The 27,887-nt window shown below is 43.3% G+C and overlaps 1 protein-coding gene across 5 annotated transcripts in view; it reads right to left on the bottom strand.

The window, feature by feature from the left end:
- Positions 1-24,015, bottom strand: part of JAK1 (Janus kinase 1) — a 62,284-nt gene extending 38,269 nt beyond the window's left edge. For 2 of the 5 annotated variants that reach the window (XM_010561527.1, XM_010561531.1), the window contains exon 1: positions 23,948-24,015. The gene's annotated coding sequence lies outside the window, so the exon portion shown is untranslated. Of the gene's footprint in view, positions 1-6,950; positions 7,054-9,099; positions 9,283-9,433; positions 9,567-23,947 lie in introns of those variants that run through there. The other 3 variants (XM_010561529.1, XM_010561530.1, XM_010561528.1) reach the window with 3 other exon arrangements.
- Between the last annotated feature and the right edge of the window lie 3,872 nt (positions 24,016-27,887).

The following is a 27,887-nucleotide window of genomic DNA, read 5'->3' as shown; positions in this document are numbered from 1 at the left end:
GGTAACTAGCCTGGGTCTCTCATGTCCCGCTCCGCAGCCTCTAACACGAGAGGTAGAATGAGAAGCAATAGTTCCTCCAAATACCAATGGCCTGAGTAGGCGGACTTCACACGCTACAGCTTTCTAGTTCGAGAGTATGTAAAACGTGCAAAGGGGCTGGGGCTTCTTGGTGACCACAGAACTACTGCAAAGCTCCCCTCCTTCAGGACTCACCGGCTGTTCACAGACCACTCTAGCAAAGTTCCCAACACAGTAACCACACACGGTCATTTCCCTCGTGTTCAGCCTTGTAGCCACTTCCTTGAGAGCAGCTACAGATGTTCTTAACCTTTTTCATTTTCAAATTGTATCACAAAATGGAGACTCTTACAGAATCATAGAATAGTTTGGGTGAGAACGGACCTTTAAAGGTCATTTAGTCCAGCCCCCCTGCAATGAGCAGGGACATCTTCAACAAGATCAGGTTGCTCAGAGCCCCATCCGACCTGACCTGGAACATTTCCAGGGATGGGGCATCTACCACCTTACTGTTCCAGTGTTTCCCCACCCTCATTGTAAAAAATTTCTTCCTTGTATCTACTCTAAATCTACCCTCTTTTAGTTTAAAACCATTACCCCTTGTCCTATCACAACAGGCCCTGCTAACAGGTTTGTCCCCATCTTTCTTATAAGCCCCCTTTAAGTACTGGAAGGCTGCAATAAGGTCTCCCTGGAGCCTTCTCCTCTCCAGGCTGAATAATCCCAACTGTTTCGGCCTTTCTTCATTGGAGAGGTGTTCCATCCCTCTGATCATTTTTGTGGCCCTCCTCTGGACCCACTCCAACAGGTCTGTGTCTTTCCTGTGCCAAGGGCTCCAGAGCTGAATGCCCCAAAACTGGACGCAGTACTGCAAGTGGGGTCTCACAAGAGCAGAGTAGAGGGGCAGAATCACCTCCCTTGACCTGCTGGCCACGGTTCTTTTGATGCAGCCGAGGATACGGCTGGCTTTGCGGGCTGCGAGCACACACTGGTCAGCTCATGTCCAGCTTTTCATCCACCAGTACCCCCAAGTCCTTCTCAGCAGGGCTGCTCTCAATCTCTTCATCCCCCAGCCTGTATTGCTATCGGGGGGTTGCCCCAACCCAGAAGCAGGACTGCACTTGGCCTTGCTGAACCTCATGAGGTTCACACGGGCCCAATTCTCGAGTTCCAGCTCTCTCCACCACCTGCTTCCTCCTCTCCGGAGCTGGGCAGCACTAACTGCACAGGCTGCACGTTACGATGGTGGCAGCAAAGAGGGACCGCAAGCAAGCCCCACACTCCCTCCTCATCCCCTACACCATCAGCCACCACATGCATGGAGGTCACCTGTCCTCAGAAAAGGAACGGGTTTTGCTACAGCAAAATTTCTTTGCCCCAGAGGAGGAACTTGCCCAGCATCATCCTGCCACGGGGCTGAGCTGCCCAGAAGCAGTGCTGGCACACCAGCACCTCTCAAGGAGCAGAAATTACTGATGGTGAAGAGCAACCTCAAGTTGACCATAGCAGCCCTCAGAAGAATGAACTGAAATACTGGCAACTATTTGCATTCTACCTGGTTTAAAAATAAGTGTCACTAACTTGTTGCCATAAGGACTTAAATCACTTATAAAGGCCTTAAAGAGTTCTACCGATGTGGTCAACATCTACTCTGCATATGGCAAGACACTTGAATCCCCTAGATTGCTTTGTTCACGAAGATTTCTGGTAGTCACATGCTTCCTGTGGTGGCTTTGCACTTCAGTAAGTGTTTTTTGATGGTTTGGCTTTTTTTTTTTTTTTTAATGTGGTGAGAAGATATTGTTAAAGTTCACTCTTAAGGGCTCACCATTTAAAACAAGTCATAAACAAAAGCAAACAAAACTTTACCAGTTATCTTTGCCTTTCTGTTCAGAGCAAACCACCAAGACAGCCCCTAACCAACACTCTTTCTACAATATAGTTGCAAAACCATAGAATTTCATAGCAAACTTGAGATTTGCTATTGACAGCAAGAGAAATTTGATCTTTAAAGTCTCTTACCCCTCTTTGTTCTCTGCTCATCTTTTATTAAGTTGCAATCACCCTGCTGTAATGGTGGTAGCCCCAGTTGGAACACTGCATGCAATTCTGGTTGGAGAAGGTATGGCCAGATGGTACAAAAAACAGCCTCAGGGTTAAAGATAGCATCTCAACTAAAGCCCTTTCTGTCAGGCACTATATATATAGTTCCGATGCAATCAAGTAAAAAGCTGAGATTTGAAGTGCAGAAATCTCTGAAAAGCAGCAGGTGCTCCGGTAGCGGAGGAGGTGCTAATTGTAGCTGTGTGGTCCAATAAGTCACAGAGCAAAAACATCTGTAAAGGTCATCATGCACGGTAAAACAGAACAGGAATGGAGCAACAAGAAAAATTTCAATGGGATTTGAGATCTGAGCACAGATCACCTCCGGTCTTACCCCAAAAGGGCTCCAGGTTAATCCAATTTGGCAAAAAACTTTGAGGTACAGCCTTACATATGGCTACCAAACAAAAGCCACCAACCTCTTCCTCCTCCTATTCTCACCTGACCTCACCAAGCTCCTCTAGCAGGAGCACACCCTTCTTTCAGTGAGCTCAACCTAACTGCACAGATCAGCCTGTGGCCATGCTGCAACCAACACAACTACTGAAACCCAGAAAAACATGCATCATCAACAATGAAGAAGTTTTAGGTGGCACCTCTGTCCTTCAGGCAGAACATAATTCCTGGAAAATATGCCACCCAGCAGAGCAAAACTCAGCAATAGGAAGAAAGAGAGCTTAGCTTCAGTTTTTCTCTCCCCCTCCTTTCTCCCAGTATCTACATAAGGGAAGAATATGGCAACACCAACTAACTGCTAGCACTCAGTCAGCATTCCTTCACTGAGATGCACTCAAGGGGGACTGCAGCTGGTCTTTCTCCACAGTGTGAAGCCCTGCTACCATCAAAATGAAAAAAAGCTCAACGCCAGACTGAACTTACAGGTCTAGAAAGCTAGAAGCGCTAGCCCAAAAAGCAGCATTACCTCTTCCTCTGCCAGATACAAGCTGCATTACAATTTCTGCTACATCATGCAAACCACCACCTGCATTTGAGAACAGATTGTAGCTCTCCTCTCCATGACTGTAAGCAGAATGACACCAGCTTTCCCTGCCCATCTGACTGGCCACACCGTGCAGGCCACCAGAGCATCCTGGACATTGAGCTACCAGTACCTCAGTCTGAGGAAACTGCTCCTTCATACGCAGATGTTCTCTTGCAAAAAAGTTAGCAAATGTTGCCATGGAAAGCCACAGCCATCTGAGATCAATTTACAGAAAGAAATGAGCACTACAGTAGCTACACCAAAGCCACCCAGAGCTTTGAAAATCAAATACACTGACCTCCAACTAAAACCTATTTGTTGGGAAACTAATGAAGGAGAGCTAGTCACGGTAACATTTCAATCTTGTCTTATTATACCTATTAACCACTGTACTTTGAAGCAGCTTTTGCTTTCTCAGACACTGGGCTTCATTATTCTCACTACGGCAAATGGCAGTCACACTGTCTGAAAATAAGAGGGGCACTACCGTGCTCACTAGCGCTAAAGCAGTCTACAAATGTTCTAATGGTGGTAGATGTAGCAAGGAGGAGCTATTACTTGAAAACTGAAGGCATTCAAGTTAATTAAAGCTCCAATAAACAGTAAGGCAAAAAAAAAAAGTCTAGCTTTAGCCACGTAGGTGCACCAGCGGCATGTTCAAGGAAAAGTGAACAATACGGAGTTTTCCAACTCAAAAAGTTCCTAAGGAAAGTTATTGAACTACTGGTTCACTCTGTATAGAAGAAATGTTGTAAGTTTAAAAAAGCTGGAGGAGAGCAAGTAGCTTAGCACTTCACATTAAAAAGCTAACCCAGGGAAGAGGCCTCCCACAAGTCCCATCTCTGCCTTCACACATGATGCCTGGGGACAGGACCCATACACTGGGACAAGGGCTGCCTGCTCACAGAGGAGCCGCTCACCAAACTGCGAGGACCACAAAGTGGCTCAAATGTTGTATTTGCTCTTCTGAAAGGCAAAGGCTGATGTAGAGGTCAGCATACATATGAGCAGGTGGGCTTCAGAATAGGAATGGTCTCTGCAGATAGTTTATCATTTCAACTAACAAGTCCTAATGTCATTTTCCAGACACTGTATTTTGTTATCTGTGCATGCTGAACCAAACTAATGAGGTCTATTTGGCTCAGCTACCTACCCTTTGGTGCGTTTTTCTTTGGCTCAAGAGAAATCTCACTGAACCAAACTCAAGGGGTTTCACAAGGGATGGGCGTTCAGGAGATGCCAGCAGGGGCCAAGGCAGCACCGTGCCAGCAACCTGACAACTGCTTTCTAACACTGCACTGCTCCATTAAATGCATTTAAAGGGCATTTCCTACTGGCTCCCACCAGCATGACAGAGACCAGAAGAAAGATCAGTCCCCAGAAAGAAAAAACAAAGTCAAGTTTTGACATTGCTATTTGAAGCTAATTGTATTTTTTAGCTTTTAATTTAAGTAATTACTACTCAACAGTACAGTGCATTTCCACTGGCATGCTCATACCTGCGTGTATTTTTCAATGTGCATGACTGGTGATGAGAAAGATTTACTGCCATTGAGACATAAATTTTAACATGACTGGGAAATACAGTTCTTTACTGCCCATCTGTTGGAATAAACACACATAGCAATTATTTTTTATTACTGACTAATCACCAGAGTACACCTCTACTAATGGTTAGCTGTAAACACATTTATCCCTATTAGTCAGAGGAAGGAACTGCGACTAGTTAATTGGCTTGTCTGAAGCAAAATGAGACACAACACTGAAGTCCCTCTTCTAAGTCCATTCAGTCCATTTCATGGATATTTTTGACTTATTTTCTGCTCTCCTCACCATTTCACCAAGGTCAGAGCTTCTCAGGGCAGGCAGCGGGTCAGCTCATCCACAAGGTCCCTGCAAGGACTGCTGTGCTTCATGCTGCAGCCTTGCCGCCAAAGACTTTTCATGCTTCGTTTCAAGCATCCCAAAGACCAGCCAGGGGTGGCTGCCAGTGTGTGTAAAACAGAAGAGTACACAGAATGGTGTATAAACTGGCCTTTAGAGAAAAAGGATCATAGTGATAAAACTTGAAACTGGTTTATTTTTAGTCTCTGTCTGAAAAGCAATGGGGTAGGCACTCATCTTTTCTCTTCAAAAAGCTGAGCATGATTATACCTATTCTCCCACAAATGAACAGTATGCGTAACAGCTGAAAAATGAGTCTGCGATGACCTTTACTCACCTTGGCCTCAGGTAAATCGTTTGTTAAGAAAGAAGCTGTGTTCAAAACAGGTTTCCCAGTCAGAGCTGAGAAGGTACCCTGGCAATACTTGCACGTTGTCCTGTTCCTGTACATCTGGCTAAATGCAGACATCTGCCTTTGAGCTAGACACTGTATGCTCCTCTCAATCTAGACAATTAAGTCCAAGCTGCATTTTATCTTATCCTGAAACAGAAATCTGAAGTAGGTCAGATGACGTTTCCAAGTCTTTCCTCTGACTGACAAGGGATCTCAGACATCTGCATCTAAGCTTGTCTCTCTAAATTGAAGATTCAAAAGCTGGATGAGCGGACTCTTCCCCAGCATATACTTCAGTTTGCTTGCAATTACTTTTATATTCTCAGGCTTTAAGGAATCCTTATATTTCCTACCTTACTTTAAAAAGAGGAGACAAACCCTAAGTATCACCTGTAAAGTGATAAAGAAATGACATGGTACAGATTTCACCCTAAATCCTTTTTCTTCAATCCCAGCTGCAACAAAGACTGGCAAAAAAATCATCATTTTTCACAGCTGCAGGCTCTCTTCTTCCTAAAAATCACCCAATACAAGTAAATTGGCAGAAGTCACTTGAAACAAAGGAAGCCAATTGGTGAAAGCCAAATGAAGCTATTAGAAAGTTGTCTAAGTAGACAACTTGAGCTCTGCCAAATAACAAGTATCCTTGTGCCTCCCCTCCTTTTGGTGACTGAAAAGCAGTCTGAACTGTGGTGGCTCTCCAATAGCAGGGTCAGATGCTCCTCCTCTGCTGTTTTGGCCTCCTGCATCCAACCCTACAGATGGTGCTTGCTGCTTTTTCACTGACGTGCACACACACGCACGTGCGCGAGTAGAGTCATCAGCTGCTCCTTTCAGTGCAAACATGGTGTCAGTCACATCTCAGATGCCCTCTGCATGCTAAGACAGCACACATCCTCCATGGTTTCATACTGATTCTCCTACAGGACTTCAGAAGATGGGATAGCTGTGATGTTACAAAGGCCAGGCTGCCAACTGCTGCAGTTAAAAGTCTTATCTAACAGTTGTTTTCTGCTTGAAAAAGAGGAACACCCTGATGTTCTCTAGTATGAGTATTCTCTCCTGAGACAACTAAAGTAACCGACAATTTAGTGTTTAAGCACAGGCAGATCTTGCCACGAGCAGCCTGTTCGGCAGGAACACTGGGCTGAGAAGGAACCCATGAATCCAATCCACTCCACCACCACCTATTAACACAGGACATAAGCATTTCCCCAGCTTGCACACATTTGAACTAATAATCTGAGCAAAGCAGCACGGTGTTTCAAGACACCGTATCAGTAATTATGGATTTTTTTCAACCAACTGAAGTCCTAACAATTATTTTCAGCAAGTTCTCTACTGAATTCCTGCTATCCAATTTGATTGTGAACGCTTTGGCTTGACATGGTGTACTTGTTACAATTAAGAGAATTGCTGGTGTGAGTCTTTTGTCAACTACAAGCCATATCCCAGTATCACCCCATCAAGCAAACTAAATATTTACACTCAATTCATTCAATCTCCTAGACAAATACATATGCTATTTTTAACTAACCAGCTAAATAGGAGTAAATTTTACATGTTTACCTCTGAGAGTTGTGCCAACAGTGGTTCAAAGGTGGTAAGACACGTCAGTGGCTTTAGTGTACAATGGTGAGCAGAGGGACTTTGTTTCTTTCCTTAGGGAGTCCTGTTTGGGTTACAGATTTGAGAGTTTGTACTGCAGATTGCGCAATTATCCTATCACTGATGGTTTGGTCCCAGAATGACTAAAGCTGGCCTTTACACTCATCCATACCCAGACAGACTCTACTACACTTAGCATTTGACATAGAGGTGTGGCAATGCACAGAATCTCAACCTATACAATTTCAACCTGGCAGTCTAAGTACTTTTCTGCCTAGAAGGTCTTGCACCTCTTCCCATTTACCAATCCAACTTAACTCTTCTACAAAACTCCGGTAGGGCTGAATCATCTCATGTTTATTTACAGTTCAATGATTTCTCTTTTCAGAAAATATTTGCTTGTCCTATTTCTGCACTTGCTGCCTGGTAACTTGGTGGTCTTGCGTTTAACAACAAAGTCATCCTCCTATGAGTCCTACACAATGTATGACAGCTGAAAAAAGAGTCTGAGTAACATATACTCTATACTTCAGAATACCAAGTGGCACTCTTCAAAGCACAACTATAAGGTCTGTTCAAAGTAAAAAATACATAACCGTTTACATTTTCAGGAGCCTATCTGCATTCCCAGTAGTGTCTTTATATTATGAAAATTTACAGTAGCTCACTGTTTCTGAATTTCCAGTTTTGGCCAAGAGCAGCTTCATAAAAGCTTATGGCCAATTCACTTTTTGGTCCAGGTATAATTTTATTTCAGTTCTCCAGAAGCACATAGCAACGGACGTCACTTAGCTGCAGTTCTCCCTCCCTTTCTTCTCATGCCTCTCTCACAACAGCAGCTTTGGATGCAGGACCATTACACTGCTGCTGTGATGCAATACTGACAAATCATTGGGTCTTGCTTTGCTCCTCCCCACTGACGAGTCCCAAGATATTAGCTGTACATGCCACAAGTCAGCCTTTCTTCCCAAGAGGCTGATAACAAAAAGTTGTCTCAGCTTCAACAGCTCAAGCAGGCCCAGTTTATCCATGCTCAACCAAAGAGCCTCTGGTCTGAAGAGCTGCGACCCCAACCTCCCCAGCTCCAGTGCCAACACGAAGCTCAAGGAACTTGGCTGTGCACCAGTAAATTTTTTCAGCAGCAAGAAAAGAAAGCGACTTCCAGCCAGCATACCGATTCCACTGCTGCTCCTCAGCAAACACCCCAACCCGTGGCTACAGTCATTTCTGCAACACCTTGCCAAGCGATGGGGAACGTGGGGGAGAGGCAGGGGCAGACCTGTGTAACACCGAATCCACCAGCCACACTCTTGCACCTTCTCTGGCCCGAGCCCAAATCCTCAGTCAGCAGCAGTAAACAGGAAGCCACCACTGAACTCCATGACACACATGCGCACCCCAAGCAACCTCCTAACCTTCTTCCTCCTGCAAATACAGCTGTCAACAGCTGGGAGGAAGAGAATATCCATATATGTAAAGAAGGGAGTCAGGGCTGCACTTTACTGGTCATCAGAGCTCCACGAGCTGAACGTGCTGCTGGCCTGGGAAGGGCAGCACCTTAAGGATTACGTACATTGCAAGCAGGGTTTTACAACAGAAAAGCTGTGACTTGTATAAGCCATTTCCAGGCTAAAACCTGGAAATATTTTTTTATTATATTAAATCATGTCCCTTATGAAACAGACTTCCACCTAGTGAAGTAGAAAAGCACCTCGAGGTACTACCAAGCTACCTGTCACCACTCCTTCTCACCACTTCAGCTGTGCCACTGCTGATGTGATTGTAAGGTCCAGTCTCAATGCCAATTTATCCGTGTAGGTCGAGATGCAATGCTGTGAATGCTGGACTGCAGTACTTCTGGAAGCATCAAGCAGAACAAGAATTATGCTAGGACCTAAAAATCTCGGAAACGGCAGGACTGAAGACATCACTCGAAATCAATAAAGCTGTTGCCATGAAAAGTGGCTTTAAGACCTTACTACAGCTTTTAACTACCTTTCCTGTAAAGAGCTTAGTACAGTAAATGTGAGTAAGCAAATATTAAAAATAGCTATGCAGGGACACTCTTGTTCAATCATTTTTAGCACTGACTCAAACATGTATGACTCACCCCGAGTACCTCCTGCTGTATCTTCTTTCCCAGTGCTGGCTCTAACATCTCTTACTTTACATAGTGGACAACACCACTGCTGATCTCGAGACCTCCAGGATGGAGGGGTTGTGTGTGCCAATGCTCACCACTAAAGTTTCATCAGAATTTTCTACACGTTCTTTCAACCTTCAGTGATCATTTCTAAGTAAATAATTCACAGGATTACGCTACAAAAGGACTGAAAGCCAACATTAAAAAGGACTAGAAATTAAGGAGTTGTCATGCTTAAATCACTCTCAAAAAGTTCAACAGGCAATTACCAAGCATCTCGCTTCACAAAATACTTTCTTACCCTCTCTCCCTCCTAGCTGCAACCACGCCAAGTTACTGAGTCGCCCTCTAACAATACCATCCTCCTAGAAATCCACAAGTTGTGTAGACAGTCTTTCTGAACACAGTATCTCTGCCACACTTTGTTCAAACCACTAAAAAAAAAAAAAAAAATCAGAGAAAAACCCTTCTAAAAGAAATCTTAGTCTTATTTACTGGAGTTTACAGGAACTAGTGGTCACATACAGGGAATTTCCACATAGTTAAGCTCGTAACTTTTGTACTTCAACTGTACATTTACGATCAAAACAGAGGAGAATGGAAAAGCCATTACAAAACCTTTATAATGGAGGTACAATTTAATCAAGACTAATCAAGCTAATCAGATATCAATTACAATCTGTTTAATACTACATATACACTGTAGGTGGCAATAGGTGATCCTGTATATTTTATATACATAAGCAGTCCTCCAGAACTATTTATGTGCTTAAAAATTATATATACCAAAGTCTTTGCCAAATTTGCAGTAATATCCCCTAACCTAAATAACTTAATTTTCACGCTCATACCTTAAAAGAGAGCATAAAGAAAATGACAAAGGGAAGAAGAGAGAGGCGCGAGTGGTAGCAAAGCAACATCATAGAGTTAATCAGCACATATAGCCTTCAGAAGTTATGTCAAGTTTTTATTACATCTTCACTTCTCATTGACAAAACAACAACGGTATGTTTCTTTTGGGGTTGAGTGGCTTTTTTGGAAATCAAGGGAAAAGAAAATGCAGGAGGAGAATCACTATCCTGAAACCTTTAAGAAAAAATACTTCATATTTTATGGAAGTCCCAAGTTGCTGAGTGCTATATTTGCACTACTCTATGAGGTACCTTATGCATGAATTATTAATAGTAACTTTTTCTCTGTATTATGTTGTGCTCGCCTTAAAAATCATAACCACCTGCTCTTCTTTGCCAAGAAAAGCACAACATGACTAGTTTGGGGGATGTTTTCAGCGTAACTCAGAACAGAGAGAGGACAGATAAACATCATGCCCAGACTGACCCATTTGCTTAACTATCAAACAGCATTTGCCTGCTTCCAAAACTAAGAAAAACCAGCAGTAATAAAGTCCAAGCTCAAACTGTCAAGTCAGAAAAAACAGGAACTGTGCTCTAGAATTGGGGTTTCATATTTCCCCTTTTGAACTTGATACCAGAACTAACAATATATTTGCGTCTAAGAGACCATGAGAGACAAAATCTTCTGAATTTAGGGGGGAAGGGTAGACAAAATCAATTATTCGCCACAAAGACTCGGTTCTAACTTAAACTAAACAGAGACAGTAGCTTCACACACTCCTTTTCATACTTCTACGAAGGAGAAAACACAGAAGAGTGAAGAAAATTGAAAAGGAAGGTCCTCCCGTGAAACCCCACCACCAGGAAATACGGAAAGACAGAGGAAAAAAAGAACAAGAAGGAGAGAGGAAAGTCTGAGGAACTTTAAATCACACCTCTCCCCTGTTTTTATACACTGTGATGAAATTGGATGTGTTACAATTACAATTCCAAAGCCTGGATTTCAAAACTAAGAACTATGGAGAAAAAGAACTTTGAAAAAGCAGCTGGGCACTTCATGCTTTGCTCCAGGTCTGCAGCCAGACAATTTGCAAATACCACAGCACAGCTATTCTAGGCAATAAATACTTAACTGTAGTGGGCAATACTTCCTACAAATAATACTTAGAGGAAAAAAAACTTTGGGGACCAAATATGTCTGTTAAAGCACAGGCACTTCTGTAGAAAATAATGAAAAATAAAACCAGAAGGTGCACCGTGCGTACACTAACTGCCAAGTACACAGCCTGTTAGCTCAGCAGTCCAAGATGGCTACTTAAGCCTTAGCTTTAAATACTCTTAACCATAAAAGTACTTCCTTTTTTCTGACCTTAAAAGCAACTTAGAAATTTAATTGCAAGTTAACACGCAGGATTCTTAACAACAAAACCTCTTTCAAGTTTCATTATGTGGTTGGTTTATTCTAACATACAAATATCCCCAGTCTTAAACTGTTTAGCCCTTACAAAAACTAGTGATACCACATCAGGCATTCCTCATCATTTACAGAAGCCTGTGGATTTTAGGGAGACTAGAAGCTTCACTCCAAACCACTGCCCTAAGTCACTGTAATTGCCAGAAGGCTGTTATCCCATGAAAAACTGACTCAAAATGCATCAACACATTAAAGGAATCATAATGCTTGACTAGTTTCAGAATTTAAAGACCACTCAAAAAAAATTGATTTGTAACCTAACACACTGAAAGAGTATTTTAGTAAACATGAAACAAATATTAGTTACATTAAGCAGATCTCCATATTGAAAGGTTAACTAGAGACTTCAGAGAAAACTCACAGAAATTATTTACAAGTGATCTCTACAAATTTATTTATTTTTTTTAGAAAAAATTATCTGTAATTCCTGTAGTAACTTGCATGTATCACCCCTCCAGCAATTTTCTTAAGCAATCTGAGAATTATCATACGAACTTCACAGAGAAGAAATACCCTGTTTTTCAAACAACTAATCAAAATCTTTCCGTGTGTCTTACAAGCTAGAAAACTGGCTGTAACCAAGCTGCATTTCTGCCTTGGTGTTTACTTCTATGTTGCAAAGTACAATCGGTTCATTTTCTCAAATGGCTAAAAGCACATAAATCGTACTTAACCAGAAATTACAAAGCTACATTTCCTTTTATGTACGCGAATTCTGTGTATATGCAGTGGTTACCTTTAATATGCAAGGTTATTTGCAGTTAAAAACAGGCTATTGCGTTTCTCTATACCATTCTAGACGCTATCTTTCCATGCAAATAGAAAAAAAAAAATTATTTCCCTCATTCTTAAGGGGAAATAAGCTCAGAAAACCCCAGTGTGCTGCCGGTCTATAGAAATTAAACAAGTCAGCAGTGCAGAACTTGTCACTTCCATGTCTGTGCATCACGATGACTACCACCACAATACACAACAACCCACCCAGTGAACATCACCTTTGTATCTCCCTGAATGCTGTGCTGGAAGCTCCTGGCACCACTTCTCAAGTGTCCTGAGGATTACACAGATCCCACTCAAACCCAGCTGATAATCCTACAGCAGTACTCCATCCTCACAGACTTCTGAGGCATAAAGCAGGAGGGAAGAGGGGATTTCAGCGCTCCCCACAATTTCTCCTTTCCACTCCAAAATGTCTTATGCCAGCACTCAGGGTGGGAGATCATCTTTGGAGATATAACATATGGAGATGTTAAAATATATTCTGCTCTGGCAGGATCTTCACCCACGTGGAACAAGGATGTTCATACCAAGTCCGTTCCACTCCATGCCACTCCGCTCCTCTCAAACCACAGGTTCTAGAGCAGAAGAAGAGGTTCTCGATAATGGTTATCAAAAGGGCTCATGCACAATTTTATTTTTTTTTAAATGCACAACACCTACAGTTATGAGAACCTAAATTTCTCATTTTCTCTTTTTTTACCAAGCCACCAGAAAGCTGACTCTCAGTATCCATTGGCTTCCAACAAGAACCCATAGCCTTTTTTCCCTCTGCTCCAGTGTTCAGTGCACAATTAATCTCTTAATCTGTTTTGAAAATCTGAAAGTCTAGTGGAACAAGACACGCAGAAAACACTCATGAGCAAATTCACCTGAATTTAAGCAAAAAGGCCACAAGCCTTTTCCACAAAATCACCAAGAGTAGAATTCAATTCCTAACATCTGCAAAGAGAGAGAAATCCGAGTACCACTATTTCGTTACCAATTATAGCAAGAATGCAAAAGTACACTCAGAAATTCAAGAGAGATTCAGAAAAACTGCTCTAGTTTTTTTTCTTTTATGATAATAGAAGACCTGATTTGTTAAGTGTTAAACACATTGGAAATACCATACCACTTTGGTTTTGCCTCAAGAAATTCCGAGAGCTAATGGATTGTGACCAGAAGTCACTGAAATCAGGGCAAAGGACTTCATTTAAGCTGCTTTAAACTTTGTTTTCTGCTAGTTATCATCACATACTTAATCTAGACTCCTGAAAAATATTTCTGACAACAACTCTGAAAGAGCCACCGTGCCATTTTAGCTAGGAATGATGAAAGCTTAATTGAGAATTACAGAAGCCAAAACCACCATTTTTAAATCTTGCAGATTCTTTTCTGTTTACTGTAACAAGAGAGCAAACAGATGCGGCAAGAGAAACAGAATAAGCATGTCAGATATTCCAATAACAAGCCATTCCTTGGTAGTAGTTATCTTTTTTTTTTTTTTTTAAAAGGACTGAAACACACAAATTTAATCTGGCAATAAATCCAGCTGCAGAATTAAACTGAAAATGGGCGTATTGAGGTGTTAATTTTATTAAACCACAACTTCCATATCACAGTCTCAGGCAGAGGCAGCTGGAGCAGGCTGCCTGGGATGTCCCCAGTTGGGTTGTTCATCTCTCCGCAGACAGAGACTCTACAGCATCTCTGGGCAGCCTGGTCCTGTGTTTGACCACCCTCACAGTACTGAAGTGTTACATGAAAGATGCTCCAGCCTCTTCATCATGAAAGAACTGTTTGGTGTACAAATTAAAAGTGTTATTTGTCTTCTTAAGCATAAAATGACATTTTGCCTTACAAAAAAACAATCAGGATCAAATTACGATTTTTGTTTTCCTAAATCCAGTGCCTTTAACTTAGAACAAGACCACAGCTACAAAATCATAACATGAAAGAGAAAAGAACACAAAATTAATGCAAAATTAATTGGACTGAGCCCCTCCTTCCCTCCCCCCCTTACTCATGCTTACACATGAAAAAATACACCAGCTAATTTTTTAAGGTCACAGCTTATAGAAATGAACAGGATCAAATGCAAATCAAACCAGGAAGATTAAACTCAGCTGTAAGCTAAGAAAACCTGATGCTGGACTCAGTATGCAAAATCAAGACAGAACTCTCCAACAGCATTTCTAAGTGATCAATTTATTGCTGAATGCTTACTACTGAAGAACACCCACACATCTCCACATTATTTGACTTCTCCGGTCAAATACCCAATAAGGTACCTTCTCCTCCTACCCCTTTAAAAGACGTTTTATAGCTCATCCCTAATCATGGATGAGACTGAGACAGATGAAAGAAAGGAATTACCCCATTTTAGTACATTTTATAATGGGATGTTCATGGAGTAGACTGCTTGCTACTCTGCAGAACTTGCCTGTATGCCATATTACCTACCCTTAAGAAGAGACTGATTCTCAAGTTAAGTCCTGAAAAATTAATCTCTATTAACATAGAGATATAACATATTAAGCTTCTTCTTAAGCCTTTGGTTGGGGCTCAGGAAATTCTATGTTAGTGTTTGTAGGCTGTGCCCTCTTTGAGTACACACCATGAAATGCCCCACCAAAACCAGTAGAATAGCTTTGTAAGGACCATAAGTGTGTATTTGTTTACTAGATTACAATCATTATGTCAGTCTTGCCTGCTAATTAAACTACTCTCAACTTTCCCTGTCTCTGAAAGTGAGTACCAATAGGTTTTGAAAAACAAACACCTTGAAATGGTCTAGGAAAGCTACTGATCTCCACTGCTTTTAAAAACTTCTAAACCCTATCTAAGAGGATTTTCTTTTAAAGCATAATTCAGTCATTAGGACATAACCTAAAACATTTCTAAAATTACTTTGGCTGTGAGCAGAGCCTAGTGAAGATGTTACTATTTTACTGGTGGTCATCAGTCTTTGCTGGGAAAAAAGGGAAGCATACATGGTTAAACTGCAGGGAGGGTGGCAGTACTTGCCAACAGAAAGGGAGCAGTAAACACCTCAGGGATGGTACTTCTCAAGCAGTCGTGTACATATGTGCAAGCTGGCTTGGCCTTGAATGCAGAACTAGTGCTGATTAAATTGCTTTAAAAATGTGAGCTGAAATGTGTGGTACATCTTATTTCCAGGCGGAGCCATGCAAAAAAGTTGCAGTTCTAACAAAAGCCTTTGCCAGCTTCAGCAAAATTAGCAGGAAGAGACAGCGGTTTGCATCTCAGCTGTATTTTAAAGGCTGAACTCACCACAAAGCTTGGGACAAATTAAGTTCTTTATGTAATTACTCAGCTTCACTGATATGCACTGATTTGCCTGTGCGAAACTGAACTTGCGTAGAACTTCAGAGTTCACAGCATATATGTACGCAAACAAGCACAGCAGTTTACATTAACTGCTAATTAAACTCCATCAATCAGTTAAGTAATGAAGATATAATGGATTGAAAAAGTCCTAAGGAATTTGTTCATCAAAGAAAGCATGAAACAATCTCAAGGCACGCAATAAGGTTCTGCCAGCATAGCAGAGATGAAGGTAACGCGTGATCCAGATCTCTTTCCCTAAAGAGAGTCCTACCATAGATTTATAGGTTGGCAGGTCCTGCCCTTGTCACATAAATTAATTCTCCAAGTATACAGAGCGAGAGGGTGGTTCTATATAAATGCTTCTCTGCATGCTAAATGACGCATAAAGCACGTCAATAGGTATATGCTGTGGTGCAACTCAGGTCTAGAGAAAACTGTTTTGTGTATGCTGGGCTATATGGAGAAGTTAAACTGCTTCCACTTAAAAGCATATTGGCATTTCTTAGGCAGGATTTTCACGACACAGTGTCCAAGTTCGCCCATCCCTGTGGAAAGCAGGGGAAGGAGCTGATGAGAAGTCTTCTGAGCCGGAACAGGTATCCATCAGAGTACATGAGTTGCTCAACCGAAGGGGTGACATGCCATAACAGGAGTGCCTTAAGATAACACTGCTGTGATCTGCAACGTGAAACCACCACGGCCTCGACGATACCCCAGCAGCACTGCTTACCTCCTCCCTCTGCACATGCGTTGTAAGCCAAGAAAAACGTGGGCTCGTTTTTCACTTAATTCGACAGCAAACTTCCAAGAACACAGTGTTATTAAACCTGGAGATACCACACACTTTTATTGCAAGGTAAACTTTCAGTCAATACCAACAAAGGGCGAACAGTTAATCTGTACACAGCCAAGCTAACATCACCAACATCTTAGGTTTTAGTTGCTTAAGGCTGTGCTGGCACATACTGAGTATTTGGGATGTGAAAGGTGCCTTTTTTTAAGCCAGGTGAGCCCTCTGTTTGCTGATGTATCTTGCTTATATAGATGTAACTTGGCCGTGTTGCAAGTCACGTGTACAGGAAGCTGAAAGGACTGTAAAACCCACAGGACTTTTTTCTTTTTTAATTTGGCAGAAGATAGCTTTCTTCTTTTGCAAAAATTAAGCTCTTTAAGCCAGCTACCCCTACATGTCCTTTCACTTACCACCTGTGGCTTTGACAGTGAAATCAAACCCATGCTCCCCTGTATTAATCAATTCCACACTTATAAGAAAGGCATTCTTGGCCATGAATTACTAGTAAAGTAAGTGCTGATATAAAATACCACAAGCTGATTTTTTCCAGGTGATGCTGGTGGTAAGACAAAGGCTTCCAGGTGAGAATCCCAGTTGGTAATGCTCGTGCTAGCAACTTGCATCTACCTACAACACATTCATTGGGCTATGGGGGCTTGTTCTGTATCATCAGTAAACACAACCTCTCCGTTCCCTTCATGAGGGCAATGACACAGCAGCATGAACACAATTAGAAGTTTTCTTGGCAATGAACCGTCATAACCCTTCAAAAATTGGGGATTGGACAAGTTCCTTTTCTCTGAATATACCAGCACTTTCCAGAATCTGGATGAACTCTTGACTACTCCCTGTCTTTAGGGGACAGAGTTATTAACAGACTTTCTAAAAATCAATACAGAACAGTCAAAATACATTTAAGCCATTCTCTGCCTAAGCCAGGCACTTATGTTTCTATTAGAAAAACAGTTAGAAAAGTCATGAGGTATATAACAGCATTTCAGAAGAACATGGTGTCCATTACAGCCTGCAGATCACTCAAATAGACTTTACCATCAGAAAGAGTGGAAGGCAGCCAGTGCTAAGTTTTGGAATTACAGCTGTTACTTCAATAATTAAGTCAAATGCACCTTTCCCTTCCTTCAGCTTAAGAACAAGAAAGAAGGGCAGAAGATTCAAATAAGGAAAAAAAATACAGTTTAATACAGATGCAACACAAATCAATAGCAGGAAAAAGCAAAAGGAAAACAGTGAATTTGTAATCTTTTGTTTTCAGAGGAGAGGATAACTCCTGTAAACAGAGTGCTGCAGCATAGGTGATAGAGCTGTAAAGTGTCACAACAGAGGTTGATACATACAGGTCAGGCTCACTGATTTAACTGTCTGGTTCCTTCTGAACTTTTAAACTCTCTAAATAGATGGGCTCTGGCAATTTCAAAATTATTAGCCTCTGTTTTGCCATACTTTGAGGAAAAGTGAAATACAGAAGTGTTCAGGAAGTGAAAGGTTATTTCTTGTGCGTCTTCAGTAAACACGAAAGACACTGAGTGTACAAGAAAACCATATAAAGTGAACTGCAAATGCCAGCTTATAGTTGTTCTTGATGAAAAACCTCAGAACTGAGGGTGGCCACACTTTCTTTCCATGCAGGAGGCCACCAGCTTGAGTTAAGATGTGAGCTTGACATCCTAGGGACAAAAAAACCAACCCATGCAAAATAACAGATTGAAATATAAAAGACTGAGCCTAATGCAACACTTGAAGTATAAAAGGTACCAGCTAGCTTTTCTTCTCCTTAAACATCTAGTGCCCTACAAACTAACACAGCTTTATCAAAACAACAGCAAAAAAAACCAACCAAACACACACACACACCCAAAAAACCAAACCCAGACAAAAAACCTGCTCTGAATTTGTTGTTATACTCTGGTAAAATTCAGAGCAGCGCAGAGATGGGTATTTATGGATGGCAAGTAACAGGAAGTTATTTAGACTGTACAAGTGCCAAGGCTTTTAAGGTTTGTTTTGTTGATATATCTCTTTGTGCTGCTAGCATCTCAAAATGAGTATAAAAGTTAGTTCTGCCAAATTAATTTCCTGAAAAACTGAGTCCACATACAAACAAATTTCTTGCAAGTGTTCCCTCTCCTCCCTCGCTCCTCTGTCCAAGTCACAGATCTAGCATGGTCTGCTTCATTTTTCCTTACCTAAAAAAAGTAAAAGGCTTACATCTGTCCTTCCTCCTGACATGAAAGGTGTAAGGATTTTTTCCGGACCTGCTGTCTCCAGCACAGCCCTAGGCATGGTAGCTCTCACAGCAGATCTAAGTACAACCTCCTAGGTTGAACAAGGATGTCTTCCTGTTCAAAATAACAGGAGTCAATATCACCTCAATCTCAACTTCCAGCTAGTAAAATTAAGTAGTTTAAAAGATGTGAAGTGGAAAACCAACCAAGTTATTTTGACAGCATATGCCCCAGATTGAAGGGTAATTATTAAGAGTACCACTAATAAAATCAAATATTTCAATACGCTGCTAAATTCCAACTGGGCCACCTGATTAGGCAATCCAGACTCCGCTCAGTTTTCGAATAGCTGGAAACGACAGGAAACAAAGCACTCAAGTAACAGTTAGAACAGCACTTGGTGTCCAAAATTGCTACAAACTTGCATTATATTCATGTATTGGTGCCTCAACAAGCTGCGGCCCCTCTCAGATCCACTCCGCAAACAAGGGAGATTGCGTACCACACCCTGAGGAATGCGCAAATTTTCCTTTAGGAGTTTTCTCCTGGAAGTGTGAATAGCAGTTGTCACTTAGATTTTGCGTTCAAAGGGAGTTAAGCCTTTGGGGACTGGGGAGGGAACGCAGCATTTCCAGGAGAGAGTGGGGGAGAAACATGTCGAAGGAATAAACAGGTTGTTTAGCCAAAGTCAGGCACTGGCCAGGGACACAGCTGAGATGGAAACACCCCAGGGCTTCTAAACCCATCGAATGCTGTGTTATATGCTTATCCACCTGCAGACTGATCCCTTACCTTTGTGAACCTTCCTGCTCCCTCCTCCAGTACACACACAGGCAACCCAAGTCTTGATTAATGGTAAATCCTACATGCTTCAAAAGTCAGAGAATATAGCATTAAATACTGAAGTTATTCAATTTATTAGCAGACCCTCCTTTATGTAGCACACCGGCTTCAAAGAAGTCAAAAAAATTTCATAGAGCAAAGCCACCAGATACATGCATTTATGACGGTTGAGCTTCTTGAAGCCAGTTGCCTTGTAAAAGCTTGTTCTTTACTAGCAAGCCCATGCTGCTACTTTGGGAGCTCCATAGCTACAGCAGAACAGTGACTTGGTATTTCTGGAAGACTGTTTGTTTACTATCAGAACTGCTGACAAAGCAGAATCAATAGCAACACCAAGCCACTTACTGCAAGACAAAAAATTTTCCTATTCTTTAGTAGCTACAACTGCACTTGTTCAGAATCTTAACTCTGCAGGTAGGTTCCTCCTCAAACAAAAACTCCCATCTGATTTTTCCCAGGCTTTCACCACTACCTTGCTCCATAGTTCAGGATGATGTATACATCCTTCACTTTTCCATCAACTTCCAGTTCTTTTCCTTTATTTCCTATCTTACCTTTCACATCCTGCAGGGGTAAAAAAGTCTAACAGGACAATTTTATGGGGCAGCTGTTTTAAAGTGTAATCATAATCACTAACATGCAGAAAACCATATTCGCGTCACTTATCAACCAACTCACACGGTATCAGAGGATGATGAAAGGTAATGATATGCAATTTAAGTGGTACACACTATACTTTTCCAAGTAGAAGCTGCTCTTACAGTTTCCTGTAGCTCAGGTTTTCTGTCAGTTATGCAACTTATGGTACATTTATATAACCAGTTCAAGGAAAAAAACAAGAATTACTCTAGCCAGCAAAACCATTTCTAGTTTTATAAGCCCTTCAGCGTGAAGAAAAATGTCAGGACTTGTTCCTTAAAAATCCACCTGTTTTCAGCAGGCCAGGACATTAAAACCACTAAATCACACTTCCTCACTTCCCACCCTCCCCCCCCCTCCCCAATTTCAATCAAGAGAAATTGCAACCAATTTGCCCAAGAGAACCATCATCAACTTCTTTTTCCAGTAACCTAGTACTTTTTAGCATTGTTTCAGTTTTTGGAAGGATCAGGTAAATGGGGAAAACAAATACTGGTCGGGGTACCTAAAGCCCTACTAAAGATATCAAGTGAGGGAGCAGAATAATCCCCCCTAATCTTGCCACTTCATGTACTGTGCAGAAAATATAGCAAGAGATGGAAGTAACAATTTAGCTGCCAAACACCCAAAATGCTGTTCTTTTGAGATTCCACTTTCCTTCTTGATGAGGTTCAAGCTTATTTATCTCACCCTACTAGCAAAACTGAGCAGCATCAGTCCATGAAAAAGCTTTCTTTGCAAAAGGCACACTCCGAGTATTAACTGACTGAATCATGTGCTTGAACTATAAAAGCCATTTTCTATCAATTCAGCAAGTGTTTGCCATTTACCAATACCTGAAATCTAATTGCATTTTAAGTGCTTTAGAGATCTAGAGCAACTCTGAGTGTGTTTACAGGAATAATGCCCAATCTTTAAGAAATTGCAAACTGTTGGACAGGCTACAAAAGAAAAAATTGAATATTGCCATTTTATCGTCCAGAAGAAAACATTTTGTCATTTTTAATTGGACACGAGACACGTCAGGAACCAAGACCCAACTCGGTCTCTCCATAACCTGGCTTCTCAGCATGCTTTCTGGTTCATCGAGTCTCATAATAATACTTTTCACAGCTAAATACAAACCAATCTTAAGGGTTTGTTTTTATGTGTAAAAGCTTTGATCTCTCAAAACAACTCACACCAAACATAGCATACAGATTCAAGGATTCTCCATTTGGGTTTGTGCTGTATTTTGAACCTCTCTTCCTCATACCTCCCTCATGGGCAGCAGCAAGGTGCCAAGAAACCTGAGGCCGGTTCTGCAGGTAAAAAAGGTGTTTCACCTCCAACTCGAGGGAGGATGAGGAGGTACGTGGTAGAAAGAGGTGAAATCTTCCTGTCCACAACAGTGGGCATCACTGTCAGGATGCTGCCTACAAAAACGGAAACATTTTTCCCCTCTACACAAAAAAAGGGAAGCAGGTTTCTGTGAATTCAGTCTTTTATTTGCAATACACTGAACTACTACAGAAGTGTCTGTCTAAACCTACTGAATTACTATCACTTATTCTTCCAACCAAGAACCCTGGGTTACTTCCAGCCCCCCAAAGAGGTAAGGTAAAAGAATTAAAGCAAGTTTAAATTGCATTCTCTGTTTCGACTAAGGAAAAAAAGAGTTTAAAAGGTACGTTCATTTAATTCACTGAATCTGTCCAGTGACTGTTCAGGTACACTTCAGCTTTTTGCTTTGCAGCTGATACAGGTTTGCTTTCCAAAGCTTTTGTGTTAAGATATTCTCTCCAGATCTTGCTTCTCATTTGTTTTTAAAATAAACTCATTGAACAGACAAGTCAATTTGGACATACAGAAACAGCATATGCTTGAACAGTTCAAGATTTACAGAATCCACCTCTCAAAAAAGGCCACTCTGAAATTAATTCTGAAAGATTTTTGCAGTGCAGAGACCTCCAGGGGTTCACAAACTTAAAGCTGCTCCAGTTCTGCGTTTATGTTCTTCTGCAAATTTAAACCCACTCACCCTGGCTTTTTACAAGTTTTTCACCTAACATTTCCCAAAGGTCAAATGTTTGCAGTTTTGCTCTGTACGAGCATAGTACAGTCTCTGTTCCACTGGGCTTTGGTGCAAATGGCTTGCAGATACTTAGACAAGTAAGATATTTAAGGAGAACTGAATCACTAAAAATAAATTGACAAAAAGACTTGTAAAATCTGCCTGCAATCACTAACTTTTAACATCGCAAATGACAGCAAGAGACTGATGTGATCTGTTGTTTGCTCAGAGATGAGCAGCATGTCCTTAGCTGGCTCTGTATTTCAAAGCACCTGCCTCGGTATCACCTAGCACAAACCCAGATCAAGGTGCAACTTCCTGTGTGTTTTAAAAACAAGTACCAGGAGGAAATGCCTACCACTCCCCATATATGGTCAAAACTGAACTTAATACTGAGCTTCAGCAGCCGTGAATAAAATGGTACCAACGTACATACATTCCGCTCAAGAAAAAAACTGCAGAGAATCTTCTACGAGCAAGAGTTAAATTGGGCTAATTGGAGTTAAGTTTAAACAGCAATGCAACTTTGAATTATTTCCATCTTCCCCCCCCCAAAACAACCACAAAAAAAAAAAAAAAAGAAAGAACAAAACACCAAACTTTCTTGCACTGCACTTACCTGCCCTCCAGGTCTCTATACCTCAAAATACACACACACCCCCATCCCTAATCCATCGGAGCAGCCGCCCCATTAGCCACACGCTTCCCCAGCATCACCCCGTCCTCCCTCTAAGCACGGACTCGAAGTCTCTTTAAACAGAGCCGGCTCCAGCCTCTCCTGCCACACCAAGCGACTGCCATGTTGTCTTCCTGCCATCAACCGACACGGTTAGCAGCGGGGCTGACATGCTTCAGACTTTTTTTGCATCCCGGTTCTCCTCATATATGAGCTTTCTACGTGCATTTTGAAAATCCCACCTCAACAGGATTGGCCAAACGACGCAGCAAATGTTTTCCCGCACACGCGTACAGCAGAATTGTATTTTTAGGTGTCTGGAGAAGGTGGAAAGCAGGCGCAACTTGCCAACTGCCAGGTTACCTGCTCCACATCCCTGCTTGTGCTTTCGGGTGACAGGTATCAAACCAACAGGTGACCTGCCTGCAGGGTGGCTGTCACCACCCTCAGGGGAAGGAGCACCTACAGAGAGGAATGTCCGAAAAGCGCCTCTATCCTTTATACAGCAACAGATGCCAGACTGACAGCTGGACCCAATCAATTTTTCCAAACCCTTAATTTGCACAGAAGTGCAAGGCAGCAGTATGGCTAAACAGCTCCTCTTGCAAAGACGGCCGAGGACTCCCGTAAACTCACGGGGGGGGGCTCCGAGCTCACCCCTAAGCCCCTCGCAACATTTTAAAAACTTAATTTCACCCATTTCCACCAGCGGGCAGAACCGAAGTGATTTTCATTCCGGTTCCTCCTATCACCAAAACCCGGCCTCCCCCGCAGGAGTCACCGCTCGCCGAAACGTGGCTCTGAAAACCCCTTCCCAGCCCTACACTGCCCGCGGGGGCTCGTCGTCGTCCGTCCCCCCCCCCGTCTCCGCTGAGGAGAACCCAAACGGCACCGCACACCCGGGCCCGGCCGCCGCGCTGAGCCCGGGAAGGGACCGACGAGGCCGCCGGGGGAAGCCCTGCGCCGTCGGCCATCTCGGGAGCTTCCCTCAGGGGAAGAACCCGCCGCCCTCACACACGCACACACACACACACCCCCCGGCCTTCCCCGGCTCCCCTCGGGCCGGGGCCCGGCTGAGGGGAGGACAGACACAACGATACGCCGTAGCCCGATACTCCGGCCCCACTCACCGCGTCCGTGGCTGAGCGCCGCTCAGCCGCGGGGCTGAGGAGGCGGAGGGGGGGGCGGCCCGGCCCGGTGGGTCCGAGAGCGAAGCCCGCGATCGATCGGCAGCGGCAGGGCGGCGGTCGCGGCACGGCGGCGGCTGTGGAGGCGCCCAGCCTGCGGAGCATGCGCCGTGCAGACCGGGGGTGGTGCGTCGCCGCGGCCGCCTCTTCCCGCCTCCCCGCGCTGAGGGGGCGGGTGATGGCGGCGGGTTCGAGGCGTGAGGGGCTGCGAGGGTACCGCTCCGCCGCTGAGGAGATTTGTCGGCCGGCGGGGAGACCGGGCACGGTAGGCGGTTCAGGCCCTCAGAGGACGCCGAGCCCCGGCGGGAATAGCCCTGCCTAGGCAGCGGCGGCGGGAATGGGGCGGTTAAAATGGCTCTGTCTCCTGGCTGGTTGTAAAGTGAGGTAAAGACTGGAGCGGGTGTGGTGGGAGGGCAGCCCAGTGACCGGGTCAGCACACGGAGGTTTAACAGGAGGTGCTTAAACCAGCCCGTCAGCCAATTTGTGTTCTGGCAGGGCTCGGACGGCGCTGGAATTGCGGGGTTGTCTTCGCCATCCCAGTGCCGAGGCCGTAGCTGTCGTCTCCGCAGATGTCCGGCGTCTGCCGTGGTGGAGGCTGAGCTACCGGTGTGTTTGGATCATCTTTTAAAAAAAAAACTACAACCTTACCTCTAGCCTCACGCAGAAGTGAATGAGCCGGCGTAAACAACTTGGCGTTTACACCAGAATGAGGAGACGCGCACGGTTCTCCTGTCTGCACGGAGAAGAAATCGTTTTCTTCGTTGTGGTTTCAAACTCTTCTCAAAGTCACAGGAAATGGCACAAGTGGAAGTAATATCAGTAAGAAAATGATTCAGTTCAATACAATGATTCCCCCCTTCCCACACATGCACGCATATTTGGCATTTTCTTCTGAAAGAAGAGCCGATCTGCTGCTGCCTTTTGGGGCAATTGTCCTAACAGCCAAATCTGTCATTCAGAAACACCTGCCCTGCTAAACGTGCCCTCTCTAATCACAGCACACTGATAACATCTTTTTGTCAAGGTCTTCTCATGCGTGGCAGCGCACAGGTGTGCAAGTCCCTTTGCTGTTACAAGGTGTTTATATGCCAATACAGTCAACTGGTCCCAGCTCATTGACCTTGTGCCTCGGCAATCCTGAGTTTTGAACCTTTTCTCCGGGAAATCAGCCCAAAGCTCTTCATCTGCCACACAGGAGCTGGGAGGCGGGGGCTGATCGCGTGTGAGTGCACATGTGTGCGTGTCCCAGTGGTTGTAGTTTACAAACTAAAGATAGATAATAATTGATGATTTTTTTCCCCTCTCCCAAAAGGAAACAAGCCAGCCCTTCCGTGTTAACCTTTTTCCTCAGCCACACAGCATCATTGGGTCTGGATTAACCATGCACTGTGGGTGCACGGGAAAGCACTGGAGTCTCACGCCATTTCCATCACTCTGGTAATCTTAACTCAGGAAGGAGAGAGGTCAAACCCTGCAGACACGCGTGGCCGTGCCATGGCTCTCAGGCCCAACCTTTTCTTGCTCTCTTGTTCCCTGTGCCCCCCCACCCCGTGATCTGCCTGCAAGCGCTGTGCTTCCGTTGATTAGCTTTCAGTCTTGCTAGCCCTTTCCATGGCTTTGCCTTTATAATGATAACATCAGTTTTGCTCAGTGGGTTTTCATGCCCAATAACATACCACATCTTTATTATTTATGCTTTACAGGCAAGGCTTGTCTCCCAGCACACCAGTTGATGCTGCGAATGTCCTTAAATCCTGAAGCTCAGCGCTACAAATCAAAGCAAAGCCGAGGAGGCAGCAGTGACAGAAGGATTGCATAAGGGGCTTAGCCTGAGGCTGCTCGTGGCTGCAGCAGCTCAGAGGAGAGCAGCTTTACCTTTGCCTCCATCTAAATGGATGCCCAGCGCCCAAGACCATGTCCAGGAATGACCCAGAATGCCCAGCGCCCAAGACCATGTCCAGGAATGACCCAGGCTCCCAAAAGCCACGTCCTTCAGCAAGAACTAAATTCTCATGTGCTCACACGCCTCACTTTAAAAAATGGGGCTGAGCTCCTACGGCACTTAAAGTCTCACAGAAACTGCGTGGTCAGCCTCCTACTCCTGCCTGCAATGTGAGCTTTTTGCTTTTTCTCCTTAATTTCAGGACACTGATGTCTGCTGATTTCTACTAGTTGTTCTGTGACATGTAACTGGGATGAAATCAATGTGCTTCTAAAAATTACTCCAAGAACTATGTTAATAACAGGGGAGGATTTCCAACCTATACCCAAAATGGTCTGCTTTTACCACAACATACCATCCTATGGGAAGGATGTAATTCTCTATTAAAACCTTTAAAGTAGTTTTCTCTAAGGAACTAATCACATGTATTTGTACCTGAATATGTTTTCTTGCTTATGAAGAGAATAGGCTTGCAAAGAGCTGCAGAAAAGGCCTTCGATGCAACATAATTTTTCTTTCCCCTGTAAGTACTGTACCAGTGTGCAGTGACAGGTCAGAAGAATTATTTTGTATCTTACGTACTTCTTTATTTTGCAACTTGCAGGATGCACTGATATCCTCCACCAAAAAAAAAGGCCAAATACAGATGACTAGACTTGACTGTCTTGGTATTTGTGAACTAAAAATCAAACTAAATTCAAATAAATTCTCTCTTTTAGCCTTCTTTAAAGAAGGGGTAGGAAAGGGTGCACAGATTAGCCCTTACTTGCCTGCTCTGCAGTTTGGTTTTCAGAAGCCAAACCTCACCTTTCCCTCTGAAATGCTAATGTTTTAGAACTACTTTAAACACTATAAATATTTAGAAAGCCTTTTTTTTCATGGCATTTCAAGGTACCGTGAGGGGCCCTGCATACGGTGAAATGCCTTAAGTCACCAATGCCATCATCTTGGAATTGGCTGGACCTTTACATAAATGTGATTTAACACTATCTAAGTGGTTTCAGTCTGTCATTGATTTGTTCCTGGCAGTACTTCTGCAGCCTGGTTCTCCTCATATGTACTAGCAGAAATCAGGAGGAGGTAATGAAGTCAGAGGCGCTGTGTAATGTATAAAATGGGCCGCTGACTTTCAATGTCAGCAATTCCTTAAACTGTAATAGTATAGAAACTATTCTAAGAATAAGTCTTTGTGCTCTTGTATGCTTCTGCAGAGTGTCAGGCTATGTTCAGTGCTACTCAAATTAGAATTTATTTTTTTAACTTATCCCCCCCCCCCCCCGAAGAAAAACATTCTTCCATTTTTATCTCCAGGAAAAAGAAGTGGGGGTTACAAAGGAGAGCAAGTCGAGCATTTTTTCCTCAAGATCAACAAAACTGATCATTTCACTTAGAGTTCTTTTTTCTAACACAGAGAGCAGAAGCTGTTCTCAGCTGGACCCATACCGGGTTTGGTTCACCCTGCTGCCAGAGCGTGGGGAGCAGCTAGGACGCCAGGCCAGGAGGAGCAGGAGGACCAGGCTATTGGGCAGCGCAAAGTTGGGTCAGGCGAACGGAGTCACAAAGCAACAACCTTAGGTGCTTCAAAGCATCCGTTGGGTGCCCATCAGCCGGGTGTTGCGGGTGAATTCAGCCTGCACCCTCCTCCATGTCATGTCTCCCCATCAGCAAAGTGGATAGTGCTGTACACCATCGTCATGTAGTATCTTAGAGACTGCAAGGCCCCCGGATACTGCAGCGATGGGGTGGGACTTGCCACAGGAGCTGTATAAATAGATATGCAAGCGCACAAGTTCTTTCATCTGATCTGTTGCTGAATTTATCTTAAACTTCCTGTGTTCACGTAACATGCGTGAAACCGTGTTTGTGACACTGTTTTCAGAGTGCTTGTCTCTGCTTGGAAAAGCAAGTGAGAGAATTTATTTTGAGACATCAGGAATGTGT

Source organism: Haliaeetus leucocephalus, unplaced genomic scaffold (assembly GCF_000737465.1).
Source record: "Haliaeetus leucocephalus isolate CR32 unplaced genomic scaffold, Haliaeetus_leucocephalus-4.0 Scaffold147, whole genome shotgun sequence".
NCBI lineage: Eukaryota > Metazoa > Chordata > Aves > Accipitriformes > Accipitridae > Haliaeetus > Haliaeetus leucocephalus.
Note: the sequence above shows the minus strand (reverse complement) of the source record. Positions and strands in the feature narration are given on the sequence as shown.